This window comes from Molothrus ater, chromosome 10, assembly GCF_012460135.2.
Source record: "Molothrus ater isolate BHLD 08-10-18 breed brown headed cowbird chromosome 10, BPBGC_Mater_1.1, whole genome shotgun sequence".
NCBI lineage: Eukaryota > Metazoa > Chordata > Aves > Passeriformes > Icteridae > Molothrus > Molothrus ater.
Genome location: NC_050487.2, coordinates 2,875,686 through 2,895,876, shown reverse-complemented (window position 1 = coordinate 2,895,876; position 20,191 = coordinate 2,875,686). Strand labels below are relative to the sequence as shown.

The following is a 20,191-nucleotide window of genomic DNA, read 5'->3' as shown; positions in this document are numbered from 1 at the left end:
TGTTTTTCTGTTCCAATTAAGCTGCTCACTTAGAGCACTGAGACAATCAGCGTCTCATCCTGTGAGCTGGGCTCAGCGTTATCAGTGACTTTGTCCTTCGGGGTGGGTTCTTGGTAGACCGGAGGTGTTTTCAGTTTCAGGCTTTTGTATTTTACTGGCAATTGTGACACGAGGGAGGTCAGTGATCTGGTAAAGCTCGAGCAGACCGGGAGGGGTCTGATAAGAGTGGAGCCTTGATTGCAAATGCTTGTGTGCTCTTGGGTTGCTTCTCGGAGCCCTCCCATCCCCTCAGAGAGCTCAGGCAGCTGCCGAGGCACCAGGATTTGCTCTTAGGGCTGTGCATTGCCCTCGGATCAGAGTCTATGTTAAAGGCTTACATGCAGAGTTCCTGTAAGAGTTTTTGTACATTAAACATGAGGGTCAGTGAGTTAATCTTTGACGTTGTCAGAGCATTCCCTGGGAGCCCAGTCCCTCTGGGCAATGAGTGGCCAGATACTGGAGCTGAGATGCTTGAGGAGGGGAAGAATCCCCTTGCCATTCCCAGGCATGGAAGGAGTCTGGCTGGCAGTGATGGGTATGGCTGCTGTTGCTGGAGCCTCCAGTGTCCTGCTCACTCCACTTTTATGAGTGGCACTTCAGGAGTGCCCAGAAATGGTGAGGAACAGACATGATCACCAAATACATTATTTTGCAGAAGAATTTGAAGCGAAACACATTGCTTTGGTCAAAGTTTGCAATAGACTTTCTAAAATTGTGAATACTTTTTGATTGACAGCTTTGACTCAGCTGCAGCCTGGCTTCCCTGGCCAGGCTGCATCTCCTCAGTGGTGTCATCACCTCCTCTCTGGATGATCTCACACCTTGTGGGAGGTGTGCTCTGGCAACTGAACCACAGCTCCGGTGAGGCACCACTTCAAAAACAAGGTTTTGTTGAAAACAAAAACATAGTAGGTCTTGGTGTTTTTAGAAATTAAATACTACACAGAGTGAGGGCCTTTAATGGGAAAGCCCTTCCCCCCCCCCCCCCCCCAAGGACAAACACACAATTTTCAATAGAAAAAACATCATGAAGAGAGTTTTTTGACTAGCCCTGAGCAGCAGTTCCTAAGATCCAGTATTAATGGAGAGATGAGGAATGAAGGCAGTCAGTCTTGTCCATTTCTTGCCTCGACAGCATCCATGAGTGAAGCACTGACTGCTACGTTATCCTGATGGGGCACTCCCTTCCCTAGGAGTGGGTGGATGTGTAAATCTTTCTGCTTTGCCCCAAAAGTCTGCATGCTGCAGGTGCATACTGCAGTCCTTGCACGCCTCAGTGCATTGGTGCTGGTTGCACAGCAGTTGCCCGGTTCCTAGGCTAACAGAGCAGTGAGCAGCCAGGTTTATTTCTCACACTTTTGAGGCCTGTGTCAGAGTGTTTTGGCTGTGGAAGTTCTGCAGGGATGCTGTGTGCTGCACCAAGTGCTGTTTCCAAGGAAAAATGCCATGAGTGGGTTTTAAACTTGATAACCATGGGTGTCTTGTTCTATATAGCGGATTTTATTTCTTCCTTGTGTAGTGGTTGTCTAACTTGGCAATGAATTTTAGCCAAATATTTCTGGCTTGTCCTTCAGGAATCACATTAAAGTCTGTCAAACAGTGTGGCTGGGAACCTTCCTGTGCAGCATCTGGGTATGAGCAGTGCTGGAAACAGGATCCTGGCAGAAACGAACGAATCCTTGTCTCTGAACCATTGTGGTTTCTCTAATGAGATCAGTTTGCCACCTGCATCTCTCTGGGCTGTGACTATTTTAGAGATTTTGTAAGCGTATAAACAACCTTCCTCCCTTCCATCTTTTGCTTTATTCTCCATTTCCTTCTCTTCCTCTCCACCCTCTCTCACGGTCCTGTGTCCTCGCAGACGTTCCTTGTTGCTGCTTTGAGGTGAGCATTGTTTCACAGCTGTGAAAGAGCTTGCACGTGGGACAAAGAGCCCTGAGGATTTCACAGCAGCCCTGAGCAGCACAATCAGCCAGGCTTTGGCAGCACCCTGGTTCTCACCTCTGACTCCTGAGCATTGCTGGTGGCTCAGCAGAGCTCAGCTCAGGAGCCCTGAGTGTAACATCAGATCTGCCTCTCCAGGTCGTGAGCACAGTGAACTTCATTGAGGAGCTGTGAACAGCGAGGCTGAAATTCCCTGCTGAGGCTGTGATCCAGGAGCTCACAGGTAATGCTGAACTGGTAGATTTCTTATTAACTTTCCATGGAAGTTGCTCAGATATAAGGAGTTTACGTTGAAGGCCTAAATATTTGGGATTATACTTTGTATTTATTGTCAACAGTCAAAACAACATTGGCACTGAAACTTCTGTGGGAAGGTTGTGAGCTATTAATTATTTTCAGTCTACCTGGCATAACATGAAGGATTATTAACATAACCAGTCTTACAGGTGATGATAAATTCAACAAGCATTACTTCTACTTTTTTAAGAGGTTGGTTTTCATTCTCATTAATCTTTCACATAGATGTCTTATTCTAGCTGACATGAATTCCTTTTAGAGCTGACCTAAACCTTGTAATTTGCCAGGAAGTTAAGATATTTATTTAAAATTATTTCCTCTCTTAATATAGCAACCAGGGTTTTCCTTTTATCTTGTAGAAAGCAAAACATCATGACATTATCTCACTTCTGCAGTTACCTAACATTAAATTCTGTGTTTTACCAATCCATCTTAAGGGGAAGAACACGCCTGTTAAATCTTTGTCTTCTTCAATTAAGCACTTCACTAGTAGGCCAGGAGGAAAATAGTTTTCAGTTGTTCCTATACATTTACCTTCAATATTGAGTGTAGCAGCCTGAAGCACAGAGCCAGCCTGGGGATGGCTGTGGGGCTGCTGGAGGGCACGTGCACATTTTGGAGCAGCTCCTGTGCAGGTTACTCACAGCTCTAAGTGGCACTGCCAGTGCACGTGGCAGCCCTGAATTGTGAGCCCCTGAGCTTCTGTGGCTCTGCCTGATGCCTGCTCTGGAGAATGTGTGTGACTTTCTTGCTGGAACATGGCATCCAGGCTGAAATGAAAGCCCAGCTGAGTGGTCTTGCTCGTTTTTCTGCCTCCTCTGCATGTATTCAGGGCATTTCCAAGCATGGCCTGCTTTGCTGTGCAGTACAAAACCATATGGACTCCAGCAGTGTCCTGTGGGCTCAATGGCCTGTCAAAATGGGGCAATGAAATACAAACTCCTGAGAAAGTAACCTGTTATATTGACTGAAATGCATGGGTGAGAAAAGTTAGCCTTCTAATAGTCTAGAGAGAACTTCTGTGTGTGTAGGAAAAAATGTCATGCTCTCCTAGTGTTATTTTTATTAAGAGTAAGTATATTTATCTTTTCCCCCAGTGAGCAAGTGTTGAGTGTGTACTTGTAGTTCAAGTAAATTAATCTGGTTTTGCTGGTTACCCACTTGGTCTGGCACATCAGACAGTGAGGGTCACTTCCTATGGCTGGAAGTACTGAGAGCACTGCTCCTCTGGTGAAAACACACCTTGCAGTACCCCACCCTGACAGCTCTTTTATCACTGCCTTGCTGGACTTCCCCTAGTCTAAACAAAGCTTGGGTGCTACTGTTTGTCTTAGTTGGTTTTGTTTGAGACACAATGTTTTTTTAGTTTCTCTGAAATCTGTCTTGTGATACAGATGGTTCTGTGGTGCTTGATGTCATCCAGTCACAGCATCACAGGATGGCCTGGGATGGAAGGGACCTCACAGAACCTTAGAGATCACCTAGTTCTGACTCCCCAGCCATGGGCAGGGACAACTTCCCCTAGACCAGGTTGTTCAAAAAATAAAAAAGAAAAAAAAAATAAACTGTCATGAAAAATACTGTTTATCCTAAGCTGAACTTAAGCACAGCCCTGTGCTCAGAGCAGAGTGCAGGGCATACCCTACCAGCACCTGTGTTATCTTCACCTGTCTCCAAGTCTTTTGGCTTCAATTAGACAGACAGAAATGTGTAGCAAGGTAAATAATTGCTTATATCCCTCTTTTCTACATGCCTCCACAATTATAATGCTGTAAGTATCAAAAAGAAATGGCTATTTATTGTCTTGACTTTTAAATCAAGTAACATTTCAATGGCAAAGAAATGTCTATGTTGGCATTCATCTTTTGTGATGTGGTCCAGTGAGTAAGAGTGTAAACTGTATTTAAACATAGCAATTACAGAGAACAAAGGGATGGCTGAGGGAAGCTGGACTTGTCCATGCACATTACAGGGCTCTTTCAGAAGGCAGCAGAGTGTCCTCTGGACTTTGGTTCCTGAAATACAGATTTGGATGAGTTTCCTTTGCCATAATGCTCAGCTCTCAGTGAGGGCTGCTTCCTCAGAAGGGCTCAAACCATCCTTAACGCTGCAGGGAATTTTCTTAGGAATGACCTAGTGACTTCCTAAATTCCCCTCTCAGTTTTTTTCACTTGCATTCTTCTTTTCAGCTTTTCAGCTGCCTGTTTTACTTGCTCTGGTTTTGGTGGGTGAGCTGGGAGCACGGAAATCCCATTTTTCATTCCCCAGCTGCACAGCCAGTGTGTTACCAGCCAGTTCCACCTGTGCTGGCAGGGATTTCCTGTTTTAGAAGATGAATTAGGGTTGAGAAATTCTGAGTTCCTCTAAAAGAAACGATTTTCCTTTCCTGTATAGAAGGGAGATTGCAGTCTTCTGAGGCTGTTAACTTCTTTAGACCCACTGATGGAGCAATTGGTACCAGTTAGAGATACTGGCTGGTTCCAGTTCTGTTCTGTGACATCAGTGTAAATCAAAGCAGCTGCTGTTGCTCTCTTTACCTCTTTCAGGGGTGGTTGTTCTTGCAGGAAGAGTTTTTTTGTCCAGCCAGAAGTTTGTTTCTTGCTCTCTGTTCTCTCTGAGTCAAAAGGCACAATCTCTATTTTACTATATCTCCAGAAATGATTGCCATTGTTGAAAATTGCCATTAATCCTGGAAGCAGAACTGGTTTCTAGCATTCCTTCCCAGTTTGGATGGCCCTAAGGATTCATGTGCAAACACTTTTCACTTGTTTTCTGCCTTTTTTTTCCTCTTTTTTTTTTTTCCTTTTTTCTTTCCCCCCTGTCGAGGTGGTCAAATGGCCAGCACTTCTGCCTCACCCACTTAGCTTATCCTGGTCTAGTTCAAAGCCAGAGGGTGAGGAAATGGTCTTTTTCCTTGGGAATTTTGCTTTGCCAGTTTTTTTTTTTTTTTGTCACATACCACATTAAATTGCTTGTTTCTTACCTTGCTGTGAAGTGTATTTGAACATCCCTTGTTAAGGAGGGCTGGAGTCTGGCTTCATACTCACTTTGCTTCTTTGGGGGAGGCAAGATGGGACATTCACAGCTGGTAATTCCCAGATTTCCAGAGTGGCAGATCTTGGGGTGCTCTTCTCTGAGTGCAGCACAAGTGAGCGCAGAGTCACAGAGCAGGATGTGCAGAGAGGGGTGACAAGGGACAAGGAGGGACAAGGGGAGGAAGAGGAATAAAGGGGGACAGTGTGTCATCCAAAATGAATAGGAGAGCATGGGGAAACAGGAAGGAGTTCATGAGGGCCGTTGAGGTTTCTGATCTTGTTTCTAATTTAGGCACAAGCTATAAAAACCTATGTATTCATATATTTCTCATATGACTGGCTTTGAAGGCTAGTAAGATTCTCCATGAATAAAACTCTTTGTTCCTCTCTCTGACCTGTCACACTTAATCTTTTCAAACAGTTACAATTTAGCAGCAACTGTAAGAAGATATTTGAACTGGTCTCCTGATTGCAACAGAGCAGTCAGAGGTTAATGAGAGCTGGAGAAATAAATAATTTGGGCTGCTTGTGCCACGGATGCAGAACCTACTGGAGATGGCAGGGCAGCAGAACGAGGGGTTGGCCCAACACATTTTCAACAGAGCCCATCAAACCCAGATGTGGCACTGTTGCCTTGAGACTACTGTGGATTTGAGACAAAGAAAGCAAGCAATTCTTAATAAACACTTGGGAAATGCTATTCAAGAGATTTAATTTTTCTCCCCCTTCTGTTTTACGTCAAGGTGCAATTTTGGTCACAAACCAGACCTCTGTGGGTTTTTTCCACTGTGTACTTCATCTCATGCAGTTTTAAGGAATTAGACTAAAATATGTCAGCTTAGCTAGAGAACATTTTTTTTTTAAATTTGATGTAACAAAAATAATTTGATAATGATTTCAAAATTCTTGCTGACAAAAACTGGAAAAATAATTTGACAAATGACAGGCCTCTGCTAAATACCTTTACAAAGGTCACACTCAGCCAGTTTGGTGAAAAAATGTGGAAAGAAATGGAGTAGCTATTTTCAAATTAAGATAGTTCTTTAATAAAATAGAAATTAAGGTAGTTCTTTAATAAATTTCCCTTTAATATCATTAACTGGGCATCAGATAGGAAAAAAAAGGCAAAAAGATGACTTGGAAACCTTGGAAAATCTTATTTAACTAGATAGACCATAAACAGATGGGATGAATTGGAAAAGGGCAAAATATACAGAAGCTGACATATGCTGGGGGCAGACTGGCTTGGAAAGAACGTTGGACTCAGCAGGATTTCTGTGTGGGTAAGGTTACAGGTGGGGCTGTGTGGGAGCAGCCACTGCAGAGCCAGAGTGCCAAACACAGTGTCATTTTCTGGGCATTAAAAAGGCAGGTTGCTAATTAAGACACTCAGTGTCTGTCAGGAAACCTGCATGAGGCAAGCACAGTCACTGGGAGCTGGCAATAAACCTGCCATGCATTATTGGTTCCTCTGGGTCTGCACTGAAGGCACTCCAGACAGCAGTTTCATGTTGGGACTCAGGTGTTTATTATTCCTTATCAGTCAAACAGTCTCACTGCTGTGAGTTCAGCAGCTTTTCATTACAAGGCACAAAATGGCCAACAATCTCTTGGTACAAGGTCTCCTAAGACTAAACTGTCCAGTTAAGAGCTGGCACCTGGATTATTTTCCCTTTGAACCCAAGAACTGATCCCACAGAGCCCCCAGTGCAGACTTTTCTGCCCAATTACAAAACACCACCCAAACCCATGGAGAAGAAGGAAGAAGAAGGTAAAGAAGAACAACCTGCCTCCACCTTAAAACCTCCATCTTGCTTCATATTTATTTCTGTGTTCTAAGACCCCAAGCTCTAAGTTTTCCACCCTGTGATATTACACACTTCTAACCAACTACACACTCATAACCCCAGTGCTATCAATCAATTTTGGAAACCTTCACAGCCTCAGGTCAAATGCAGTGTTCTCTTGTGGGTCTGTGCCTTTCAGCACAGAAAGTTTAAAATTCTCAGCAGCCAGGATTCCAACAATGCAGAAACCTGCCATGCAGTGATGCCAGTGCAGTGATGCCAATACAATGATGCCAGTGCAGTGATGCCATGCAGTGATGCCAGTGCAGTGATGCCAATGCAATGCTGCCATGCAGTGATGCCAATGCAGGGATGCCATGCAATGATGGCAATGCACTGCTGCCATGCAGTGATGCCAATGCAGGGATGCCATGCAATGATGCCATGCAATGATGCCATGCAGTGATGCCATACAGTGATGCCAATTCAGTGATGGCAATGCAGTGATGCCAATGCACTGATGGCATGCAGTGATGCCAATGCAATGATGGCATGCAGTGATGCCCTACAGTGATGGCAATGCAGTGATGGCAATGCAGTGATGCCATGCAGTGATGCCATGCAGTGATGCCAATGCACTGATGCCATGCAGTGATGCCATGCAATGCTGCCAATGCAATGCTGCCATGCAGTGATGCCATGCAATGCTGCCATGCAGTGATGCCATGCAATGATGCCATGCAGTGCTGCCATGCAATGCTGCCAATGCAGTGATGCCAATGCAGTGATGCCATGCAGTGATGCCAATGCAGTGATGCCAATGCAGTGATGCCATGCAGTGATGCCATGCAGTGATGCCATGCAGTGATGCCATGCAATGCTGCCAATGCAGTGATGCCATGCAGTGATGCCATGCAATGCTGCCATGCAGTGATGCCATGCAATGATGCCATGCAATGATGCCATGCACTGATGCCATGCAGTGATGACATGCAGTGATGCCATGCAGTGATGCCATGCAATGATGCCATGCAATGCTGCCAATGCAATGCTGCCATACAGTGATGCCATGCAGTGATGCCATGCAATGATGCCATACAGTGATGCCATGCACTGATGCCATGCACTGATGCCATGCAGTGTCCATTGTAGCCCTGGCCTGCAGCATTCCCTGGTGTGTTTGGGTGCCAGCACTGGTGGAGGCAGAGCCTGTCCCTGATGTGCAGAGCAGCTGTTGGCCATGCAGTGACACTCCAGTGTCACCTGGAGCAGCAGCATCAGCCCCAAATGCAGGGACAGAGCCTGTTTTGGGCAAGGCCAGGGAGCAGCAGAGGTGCCAGCTGGGCTTTCTGCAGGCAGTGCCACAGGTGCATGGGCAGGTGTGTTGGAGAGGTGAGTGAGTCAGTCAGCCCAGAAGGATTTCTTGAAAAGTCTTTGCCCCAGACAAGGTGTGCAGCATGGGACAGGGGCTTGTTCTCTTAAGCCCCTGGAGAAGCCCTGCCAGGTAGATCAGAGCAGGGTGTGCAAAACCCAGTGTTCAGAGTGCCACATGCTGCAAGGGGCAGCCCCTGCAGGAGCTGTCACCGGCTGCAGGGAGGAACACAAAGCTGCCTTTGTTGTGTTCCCTGCATTATCATTCTAATTCAGCGTTTACACAGTGCAACAGCCCCACTTCTACCAGATACTAATTAGGGTCTGTTCACATTTTTTCATCTTTTGAAGGAGGTTATCACCTGATCTTCAGCAACTTCAAATAATCAGTTTTTTAATAGAGTTCATATGGCCAAGCCACTGTGGAACTGCATGACTGTTCCCCCAGCTGTTGTTGTGGGGGAAGGAGAGAAAACAGCAAAACAAAACCATGCTGTTTCTCAAGGCATATTTTATGGATAATTTAGCTGAGCATCATCAGTTCTTAGGTTTGAAAATTATTAAGCCAAAAAGTGCAATGGCATGTTCTTTGATAGCAAACCTGACATGCTGTAACAGGACTTTGTTTTTCATATCTGAGTGTATTTCTTTTTAACATACATCTGTGATAATGGCAGCTTAAGATGTGACTAAGATTAAAAGAGGTAAAGTATTCATCTCTCTAATCATTTATTGAGACTTTTTCTCTGAGGAATATTTAGCAATAGAATCAAGATTTAAAGGTTAAATAAACATCTTTAAGTTAAATTATCAAAGGAAAAGACTAATTTTTAACAATAGTGTTTTAAGAGGTTATTTTGGATCTATTATATGAAGGAATTAGCATAGGATGGTTTGGAAGTTTACAGGTGCTATTTCATTAATTGTGACTTCTTTCACTGGGATGTAGAGCTTTCTTTTCCTGAATTGTGACTGCTCCAGGTATTTGCTCTGTGGTTAATGGTGCTTGAGAGCTGATACTTGATGCTTTTTTTGCTGTTTTGAAACACCTGTAGTCCTCACCATAACTGAAAATTGTACTTGACCAAAGGAATTCTAAATGTAGTTTAATGGCACGGTAAGGATGTCCTTGAAGTTTCAGTTCCAATGATGGAGTGTTGGTGTCCATTGCGTGGGGGCACGAGGAAGGCTAGGAAGGATTTGTGTGGGCTCACATCAGAGCTCAGCTTTAGCAGCTCTGTGCAGGGTGAGGTCTGGGTGGATCCCTGAGCTGGCACAGGTTTGCCAAAGCTCTCTGCTCCAAGCTCTGTGGGTGAGCACACAGCAATAAGGATGCAGAGCCGTGTGCAGTCAGCTCTGTAAACATTTCCACATGCCAAATGTCTACAGGCTGCCATCACCTTCCAGTCTTGGCCCTCCTGCTGGATGGGTGTGCTCCCAGCTCCTGGTGGCATGTGGGATACCTGCAGAGAGGGCTGGGAGCTGCTGCTGCTGCCAGACACTGCTCCATGGTGTGTGACACAAGCTCACGGTGTGTGACAGTAGCACATTTCTTGCTGTACTGAGAGCAAGCTGCTGTCAAGTTGCAGGAGGGTGGGTTATGCACATCTGTATGTGTGTGCAATGGGCACACCCAGGAGCCCCCTCAGGAAAGCCCTCCTGGCTCTGTGTGTCCTGCTTTATCCCACGTGCTGCTGCTCTGGGGGCTGTGGCAGGTCCTGCTTGTTCCCCTGTCCCTGTGGAGAGGGATAGGAGCTGGGCAGCACAATTCTGCTTTGGGTGGGTAGAGGGGAAAAAGGACAGTGCAAAAGCATTTCCTTTGCTGTCATCACATTCCTCTCTATGGAGTGATTTACAGAATAAATAGACTCTAGAACGTGATGTAGTTAGGAACCATGGCAGAGGTTTCTTAAGTAAAAGGTTAAAATTCAACACATAATTCTACAAGGTAAAATTTAAATGCTTAATTCATTGCTAACTCAAGTGAGCTCCAAAAATCTCTATTTCATCTGCACCTGGAATTTGTACCTGAGCTTCAGTGCCCTCAGTGCTCTGGATGAAAAATAAACAGCTTTTCAGGTGAACTTCTCAGGTCTTGAGAAGTCTAGACTTTCTGAATATCTTTCTGAGTGTTCACTTAGCCCTAACATTTTTAGAAGTCTGGAAATCAGTTATTTTATTAGTCTTTCATCAAAAAAAGGTTATTTCACAGCATAAGGAAGAATTAGGGCTGCAGTGAGTTACCCTTTCCTAGGAAAGCAGCCGTGGCTGGCCAAAGCTTTCTCCAAAGGTGTTTGTGGAGGGTTTGGTCTTTCCAAAAGTTCTTCTGTGGGGGAACTAAATGCAGCAGGGAGTAGCATTTGGAAACCCTTCATCAAATCACTCCTTACTGAACGCTGGCATTCCTGTGATGGCTGTAATGCAGTCATTACCCATCTCCTGAGCAATCTTCTGAGCAGGACAGGCTCCTTCTTGGCACGGGGTTTGCTTTCTGCCTGTCCTGATTAGCCCAGACAAAACCCTCAGCCTGTATGAGTTCCTGAGAAGTGCCCAGCAGTTGCTGTGTAGCTGTGAGCTGATTTTGCCATGGTGGGTGTAATTTCAGTTCCCATGCTCTCTGTGGTCTCTGTGCTGATGGTGCAGTTGTAGACAGAGCTGGGAGCTGAGATGTTGCCATTACTCCTCTCCCAGATGTGGGAGAGCAGGCACAAAAGGCTGTGCTGTAAGCAGGGACAGAGGAGGAGGCTTGGAGGAGGTTGTTCACTGGCATTTCCCTTTCCATCTATTGACCAAACAGGAGCATATTTCTTACCAATTGCAGTGGCTTGGATCTAAGTAGTGTTTAGTGCTGCTGGTGGCACATCCTCAGCTGGGCTGCAAGTTCAATTGCCACAAAAACACTTATGGAAAGGAAACAAACAACTCAATCCACAGCTCTCGGCCCTGTGCAGTTAACAGGCATCAAATGAAATCATTTATACTTGGAAAAACTTATAGAAAATGCATGAGGTTACCTTCTTACTTAACAGCTCTGCTCAAACTTATTGCCCAGGCATTTTTCAGAGTGGAATTTGGTGTTGTTCCCTGGGAGTTCCTTGGATACTTGACCCTAGGTCAGTCTCTCCTACAGAAAACCCTCATGAAAGTACAAATGCCAGTGGAAAATCCCAGAAATTTCCTTGGGCGGTTCTCCCTTGGGACTAATGATTCTCAGTCTCATGGAGGTGATTCAAGAGCCATCTTCATCCCAGTGATGTGATTAACCATGGCCTCTTTTGGTCAGTTGGCTCAGAACTGCCTTTGCCCCTGTTGAGAGTGTCCCAGCCAGTAAAGCAGAAGGAATTATTGGCATATGCTGTACAAGCAGTGGGCATGCCTACTAAATTCCAAGGAGATTTCCTCTACCAGATTGGAAAGAGCTGTGGCTCCCCTTGGGAAAAGATTTGAGAACACATATTCTCAAAATTGGAGTGGAGAACACTGTTGGGCAACGATGGGAAGACAAGGCTCCTATAAAACATCCTTGGTGGGAGAGAAAACCCCCAGCTTGCTTCCATTGGAATTTGTCATGTGTTCCTGAGAGGATTCCCAGAAGTGCAGTTCTCCTGGGACACCAGCCTTCCCCAGAGCTGGCTGTGGGGCCAATAGAGGCTCTCAGGAGAGGCCATCTCTCAGAGAGCTGAGTTTGCAAGAGGTTTAAAATCTGCCCTGGAGATGGGGCAAGAGCAAGATTACCAGCCAATGTTTGGTGGGAAGTGCCTCATTAATAATGAGCTTTAGGTGCAGAAGAACTGAGGAAGATGTTTTTTCCATTATCACAGGGGGGAAGCAATACCAGTTAAGGCAAGGCTTGCAGCAGAAACATTTACTGGAAGTGTTTACATGTTACTTAATACCTTGACATGCATTATTCAACTTGTGTAATATCAGCTGGGGTGGAGCAGGGAGGAATGGCTTTGGCAGGAGAATTTGTTTGCTCCCCATGGAATATTTTCCTGGTCGTAGCTACCTTCTTTGGCAATGAGATACATTCCAGGAACAGAAAAAGTGTTCTTGAGCCACATTTTTATGAGCTGCTGGAATGTGCTTTCCTCTTGTGAAGGTGACCTAACCTTGCCCAGATGGCTGCTCCTTCTCTGAGCACTGCCACCCTGTCAGTGTTTCTCCAGAGCAGAGCAGAACTGCAACAAAAGCCCCCCTGAGCCCTCTGCAGGCAGGGGAGGGGGCACTGAAATGGATGCACTTCTCCTCCTGGAAGCAAGCCCCATGTTCCCTCGAAGGGGGAGGCAGCAAGGGCACTCTCCTGAGCCAGCCCCTTAGGCTGGGCTCTCCTGGCAGGCCTAAAGGACTTTGTGAGCTGCAGCCAAGTGAGCTGTGCCTTTCTGCTGGGGATGAGGCAGGGAGGGATCTGCCCACATGAGCAGGGCTGCAGTCACACAGTGAAGGAGAGGAGAAGGAGAAACGGACTGGGGAGCGTGAAGTTCAGCAGGCATCTCTGCTGCCCTCATCCACACAGACAGCAATTTCATGATTCACCTGCTGGCTGATTTTGTTTTGCTGACAAAGCTGTGATAAACAAAGACTTGGCATCATTTGCATAGTTGTTTAATCTGAAGGCGTGGGAGTCGTAGAAATGAAACTTTTGCCTTGTTGTGATAGATTGCCAGGCAGAGGGGTGAAACACACAGTTTTTGATTTGGTTAATCAGTACCTGGAAACGCCGTAAAAGGTGACTCAGCACAAAGCCTGGAGTTTCCAAAATAGCAAGGGAGGCTTAATTTCTAGTTTTGAAACAAATAACAATATACTTGTACTCTTACATTGCAACAATTTAATTTTTTTTTTTTTTTTGTGATGGCATCTTGCCAGATTTAGTAATTTTAACTTTTATAGACTAAAAATTAGGATTATGCATCGGTAGCTCGAAGCAACTGTCTAAAATATAATTCCTAGAAATAAACATGAGTCTTCCTGATTCAGGATGACTGGATGGTCTAGCAATGAAAGGCTAGAAAAAAGGAATTCAAAAAATGTACTGGCATTTTAGGAGCATTCCAGGAATCTCTCCTGCACTGGTTGTGCAGTGCCCGTTAATAACTCTGCTCTGAAATGTGCTTTTCTCCAAGGATGGGACTCATGGCTCTGTATTATCAGAAGTTTAGTAGAACTGTGAGATGAAATTATTTCTGTCTGCTGCAGCAGGGAACTGAACATTCTTGCTTCTCAGCAATTTCAGTGTGTGCTTGTGACTCTGTTTGCACTGATTTAGTGTAGGACAGTTTTAAAGAAAAATAAACATTGAAATTAGTTGTACATGAATTTGTATTAGACTTGAAACATTGTTAATAAGACATCTGTAAATGCCTTTTGAAAGCCTATCTGCTATATATATATATATATGTATTTTTGGTAGTCCTTTTAAAACTAGAAACTCATCAGTAGTATTAAAATTACAACACAGTCACCAGAGGGAAGAAGTTAGATTCTAAGATTTTAGATAGAGATTCAAAATAACAGTCCATTTATAGGTGGAACTGGTATTTTTGAGGAATGATGATGCATGTAGTATTTGTCATTTTTCTAGTGCTTACAGAATTTTTTAATTTCACAACAACTTTTTCAGTTTGCCCTGCTATGTAGGTATAGTGGTGATAAGCAATGAAATTATTGTTTTGATCACGTTTTCCATGGGCTAGTGAAATGTTAATGCAGTACCTGTATCATATGGTAGCAGCAATAGATCACATTTGCTTTTATCTCTTTGTTTGGTTTGCACATCATGTGTAACTCATGCAAGCTGGCTTGGAGCAAGTCTTTCCTGGTTTGCAAAGTTACATGGCCAAATTCTGAGGTGGTGCCCACTGTGCCCTTCAGGTCAGTAGATGTGTTTGACCCAGAGGATAACTACATCAGTGTCCTTGGAGGGACAAAGACTCTGTTTGCTCTCTTGTGGCAGTTCTGGCAAAACAAAGTCTTGCTAACTGTGACTTACACCATTGTGGCTGGACAATGATGTCCTCGAAGAAAACTTGACAAAACATGAGTTGAAAGTCTCCTCAAGGTGAAATGCTGAAATTGTACAGTATTTCATATCCACAGTCATTAAAAGGTGTGACAGCCTCAATAGTGTTCCTGATCATTGCTGGTTTTCACAGTTGTCCCATCTGCTCTGTTATCAGAATTGCCTTAACAAGAAGGCCAGCTAGAAAATAAATATGCAAAGAGGCTGAGAGAGGGAGATGGATTTCCTGTAATGAATCTCTTTCTAGTCTTTGCCTCTGGCTGAGAATAGTAATATGCTATTAACCCAAGAGATGTAAAACATGCTGTGCTGTGCTTGGAAGGGTGTCAGAAACTCCTCCTGTAAGGATGAGAAGATATTTTATTGCTATTCCAATTGTTGGTTAGCCTAATCATAGGAAGCATGTCAGAAAAAGGGAACTCCTTGTGAAGGCTGATGTTTGATTTTGGTAATTAGCAGATTGCAAAGAGGGGCTGCTAACACAGATGTGTTGAGGCAGGAGGAGCAGCTGTTACACTTGAACTGCTGTCTCACACATTACAACCTGCTGGACATCGAAGCCTATTTTTAGTAAAAGAATAAATAAGCTGGCTGTGCCCTACTTTTAGTGAAAATGTGTCATGGGATCTTTGTATTTGATTAGAAAAGTTGGCAGAAATAACACAGGGGAACTCGGTGCCTCGTCTAAAAACTGACATTTCTAACAATCCAGTTATGTTAATAAAATGTTAATATTGGTTATGAGTTCAGGCCCACAAAGCAGGCAGAGGAAATAGCTGGTGGGAGACTTGTCTGTGTGGGCTGTGAGGTTACATGTGGACAGAAGTCCTGCTCTAGTAGGCATTGGCCTTTTGGATGAAAGAATTTGTTTTGTATTGATGGAGCTATTTTTACAAAGTCTGTGTTAGGAAACTGGAAAAATGAAAGACTATGTAGAGTTATTTGTGTATAAAGGGAGAATGTAGCAGCAAAGTCAGCTGGCCACTTCAGGATGCTGTTGATTGTTGTAAAGGCCTTACTCTTCCTAATTCTGAGTAGTTTTTTTAATCTTCACTTGCTGGTACAGATGGAGGTCCACATACCTCATGAAAAAGCTGTCTTGTAAAGTGTGACCATACCCAGAGACCAGAACAGATACAGAAAAAGATACATTGGCTATGGTATGGAGTTAGTGACAATAAGTATTTTCAGTCAGTTTGTCTATGGATTAGTGCTATTAAAAATTTGCTGCTTTATTACAATTGAATTTGCATAAAGTGATCCAAATGCCACCATTTAAAAGTGGCTGCCTAGGAGCTCCTGGGGGTTTCTGTGGGGTTTCTGTGCCTTGGAAGCAGTAGGACCAAGTGCCTTCTGGCTGTGGGGTCCAGCTCCCAGCCCTTCCTGCACAGTTGCAGCCTCAGAGGGCAGAGGGACTCTGCAGTTCCCCAGCCAGGAGCCAGCTTTGGGGAGCTCTGTGGGATCACCAGCACAGCCAGTGCTCCAGGAGAGCCTTGCTGGGGTCAGACCTGCTGCTGCTCTCCAGCTCACACAGCTTGTCTGAGCAGGGAAAAGCAGAGAGAGCTGAGCCCAGCAGTTCACAGCAGGGCTGTGGCTGCCCTGCTGGGTGCATCAGCTGACTGCTGGTGGTTCTGGTGTGGCACAGCAGCCTGGCACCTCAGGGAGGTTGAGGAAGAGGCCCTGTATTTAAAGTGGCTCCATGGCATTTGAGCTAAGCTTAAAATTTTAAAATGAGGCCTCAGACATGGAATTCAGCCAGGGGAACAGAACATGGAAGGGCCAGGATGGTGCCTGGGCTGCTGCAGGTGGATCTGAGGGGCTGCTGCAGCTGGCAGAGGGGTTTGCCTCTCTGCTTCCTGTATGCTTTATGTTCTCAGAGAACCCTTCTGCTGAATTTTACTCATGTTCATTAACTTCGTTTAGCAAAGCACTATTAAAAGCTGCTTGTTGTGGCTGCAGACTGGTGTTTCATTAGTCAAAGCCAGCATCCCTTTTGTCTGACACGTGGTTTGCAGTCTGGTACTGCTTGGGCTGGCTGCTGCTGCTGCTCCTGGTGCTGCTGCTGCTGCTGCTCCTGGTGCTGCTGCTGCTGGTGCTCCTGGTGGTAGTGGTGGTGGTGCTCCTGGTGCTGCTGCTACTCCTGCTGCTCCTGCTGCTGCTGCTGCTGCCTGGTGCTCCTGGTGCTGCTCCTGGTGCTGCTGCTGCTGCTCCTGGTGCTGCTGCTGCTGCTGCTGCTGCTGCTGCTGCTGCTCCTGGTGCTGCTGCTGCTGCTCCTGGTGCTGCTGCTGGTGCTCCTGGTGGTAGTGGTGGTGGTGGTGCTGCTGCTGCTGCTGCTGCTGGTGCTTCTGCTGCTCCTGCTGCTGCTGCTGGTGCTGCTGCTGCTGCTGGTGCTGCTGCTGCTCCTGGTGCTGCTGCTGCTGCTGCTCCTGGTGCTGCTGCTGCTGCTGCTGCTGCTGCTCCTCCTGCTGCTCCTGCTGCTGCTGCTGCTGCTCCTGCTGCCCCCCTGCACCAGGACAGCTAATACACCAAGGGCAGGTTTCACAGCACCCAGGCTACAGCTGCATGGACACAGGGACCACAGCACTGCCTGAGCACCTCTGGGGGAGCATCTTGCTCACAGCCCTGAGGTGCTGTGTCCTGCTCACAGCCCTGAGGTGCTGTGTCCTGTTCACAGCCCTGAGGTGCTGTGTCCTGTTCACGGCCCTGAGGTGCTGTGTCCTGTTCACAGCCCTGAGGTGCTGTGTCCTGTTCATGGCCCTGAGGTGCTGTGTCCTGAGGTGCTGTGTCCTGTTCACAGCCCTGAGGTGCTGTGTCCTGTTCATGGCCCTGAGGTGCTGTGTCCTGTTCATGGCCCTGAGGTGCTGTGTCCTGCTCACGGCCCTGAGGTGCTGTGTCCTGTTCACAGCCCTGAGGTGCTGTGTCCTGTTCACGGCCCTGAGGTGCTGTGTCCTGTTCACAGTCCTGAGGTGCTGTGTCCTGCTCACAGCATCAAGGTGGCATGTCACACCATGTCCCTCACCATGCCATTAGCACTTCTCCATGCACCCCAGAGGTCCTGGTGGCAGTGGCCAGCTTGGGTTTCACAGGCTGGGCTGTCTAACAGCTGCAGAGATGGGGGAAGTCCAGGACACCAATTTTCATTAATCAGCTGAGCTGGTACAGGACCATTCTACTCATACACCTTATCCTCTCTGTCATATTGTTTATGTGTGTTGCAGCACTTTAACCTAGGGCATGAAATCATGTATTGGGAATCTCTTAGCATTTTCCCTACAGGAGATTAAATATAGGCTTTGACAGTTAAACCTGATTCTTGAGATTTATTGTACTAAACACATGGTTTGAAATAGTCACAGCCAGTATTATTCACTTGTTTATTAACACTTAAATTTCAGTGACTAATGACTCTACCTTCCAAATGGTACCATCCTGCTACTTTAGGGAACAAGGGGACTTATTTTTTCTATTCTAGATGAAGAAGGGCCTTCAAAAGGGAGATAAACGTTTTGTTAACAGACAAGCTATTTTTTGAATGTTACAAAGCAAACTGGCTTTCCTCTAGTGACTGCTGAGGAGAGTGACATGTTATTTGTCATACACAAGATGTTCTAAAGCCTTTTGTTTGGACAGCAGTAGGCAGCAAGCTGGCAAAGGGATGACCATGCAGTGCAGTGGCCATTATTCTCTTTGCTATTGCTCACAGTTTTGAATATAACTTTTTTTTTTTTTTAAGAAAAGAATTACTGATGAGAGATTCTCATGTCATTCTGTATTCACCAGAAAACATTCCTGTGCTTTAACTGCCCAAAGCTCATTTGGTTTGTAGATGTTGCCATTGTATCACAATGTCAGACACTAGCAAGTTGCTATAAGTGTTTAAATTTTCTAATGAATTCTTTCTAAGCATCTCCTGCCCAGTATTTTGCTGTGTTCTTGATCATTGTCCTTTAGATTTATTTATTTTTTTTTTCAGAATGGCTTTTTCTGCTTCAGGCCCAACATCCTTAACATGGCATTTCCACTTGCCTTTTTTATGTCTGGGTCTGCTGCCACAGTTCTGTTTGCAAATACACAGACAACTTAGTTCCTTTCTTCTGATCACTGCAGTGTCACAGGATTCAAAGAGTGTAAACCCAAAAAACTGAAAATGACACATTTTCAAGCAACCAAGAATGTGCCCTAGGTGTACAGCTGTTTCACATGCAAAGACATGACTCAGATCCAGCCTTTTCAGACAAAGCCCTTTCATTATACTGAGAACACATGTAACAATACCCTGGGGGGCAGAATAATAGAACATTTGTTGTTTTGTGAAGGGGGGTGGGAAGGCAATCTAAAGATAAGGAAATTGAAAATTAAAATGATATTTGAAGTCTGGTGGATTTTTTTTTTTGCATGCCACACAGGATATAAAAATGTTTCTTTAAGATGTTTCAAGGCAAGTTCCTTATCCGTGTGGCACACACTGTGTGTAACAGCTCCATGTGTGACAAGAGCATGAATATCATGCAAGCTGATCAACTAGAATCTGAAATATCTTAATAACTACTGGCTGAGATCTCTTTATTCCCCCTGCTAAATACTGATATTGTATTTGGAGGCATAAAACAGAAAATGGAAAGGAAATTTGAAATCGGGGATTACAACCCTGGAGAAAAACTCAGTGTGGTCAGGTATCACTGAAGTCTATTCACAGAAATTGTCTATACAAGACAGTTTTAAAGTGCCTGGGGCTTTATGTGTGATAGACACTTCAAGGCATCATTAGTCAATTGAAAAAATGGCAGTAAACAGTAGAGTAAAGAGATTTCTAAGGCTCTGGATTGTAGCCCTCTGCTCAGTCCATAAGTCACTCACATCATGGCTTATGCTTTGCAGAGACTGCACTGGATCCTGTAGAACAACCACCTAATGTTGCAAGATCCAGAGTAAATAGCTCTTTTTAAAGAAACCTTATCAAGCCTTTCCAGTCACAAACCCATTTGTCATCACTGAGGCCAACTACTGAGCCAAGGTTTCAGTGTCTAAGCCAAGACTATCTGGAATATTTAATGTCAAAACCACAAGCATCAGAATGATTTGAAAACTGCAGATCTGGGACTTTTTACACTACTGGAATTCATTAATACCTTATTTCTTCAGAAATATATTTCAATTGCAATGTAAACTTTAAGCAGAAGAAACAAGTGGCTCAACATGCTGAACTAAACTTTGTTATGTAGAACACGATCCATTTGTATGAGTGGCATATTTGCCTGATAAACCAGTTTCATTTGAACTCTACTTTTTTCTTTTCCAGGAAGAAGGGAAGTCAAGGGAAGTTACTACACTCTGTGGCGTGCAGTAGCAGCACGATGTTCAGGAGCAATGCCTGTGGTACTGAGCAGATTAAGGAACTGGTTAAAAGCAGGAAGGGGAGCTGTTAATTGACACAGGACAGACAGGCTGTGAAGCAACTGACACACGGTAGGCAAGATTTCTCATTAACTTCTGCCCTTCCACTGAGATTTGCCTAGAGGTAGCATTGCATGATCACCATTCATGCAAAAATCCCATTTGCTGAAGTAATAGGGGAGATCATTGTCCTTCCCAGAGATTTCCAGTTAATAGATGTTGTGGTTGGTTGGGTGGTTTGTAAAAAACAACTAAACATTTCCTAGATGTGTTCTAATCCAAATTTAATGGATTTTTAGTGC

General features: G+C 45.0%; 1 long non-coding RNA gene across 1 annotated transcript; it reads left to right on the top strand.

Annotated features, from left to right (window-relative positions):
* The first annotated feature begins 872 nt into the window (after positions 1 to 872).
* On the top strand, positions 873 to 5,748 carry LOC118690367 (uncharacterized). Its single transcript, XR_004980770.1, has 3 exons — positions 873 to 900; positions 2,122 to 2,206; positions 5,737 to 5,748. It is a non-coding gene; the product is annotated as an uncharacterized LOC118690367 (long non-coding RNA).
* The last annotated feature ends 14,443 nt before the right edge of the window (positions 5,749 to 20,191 follow it).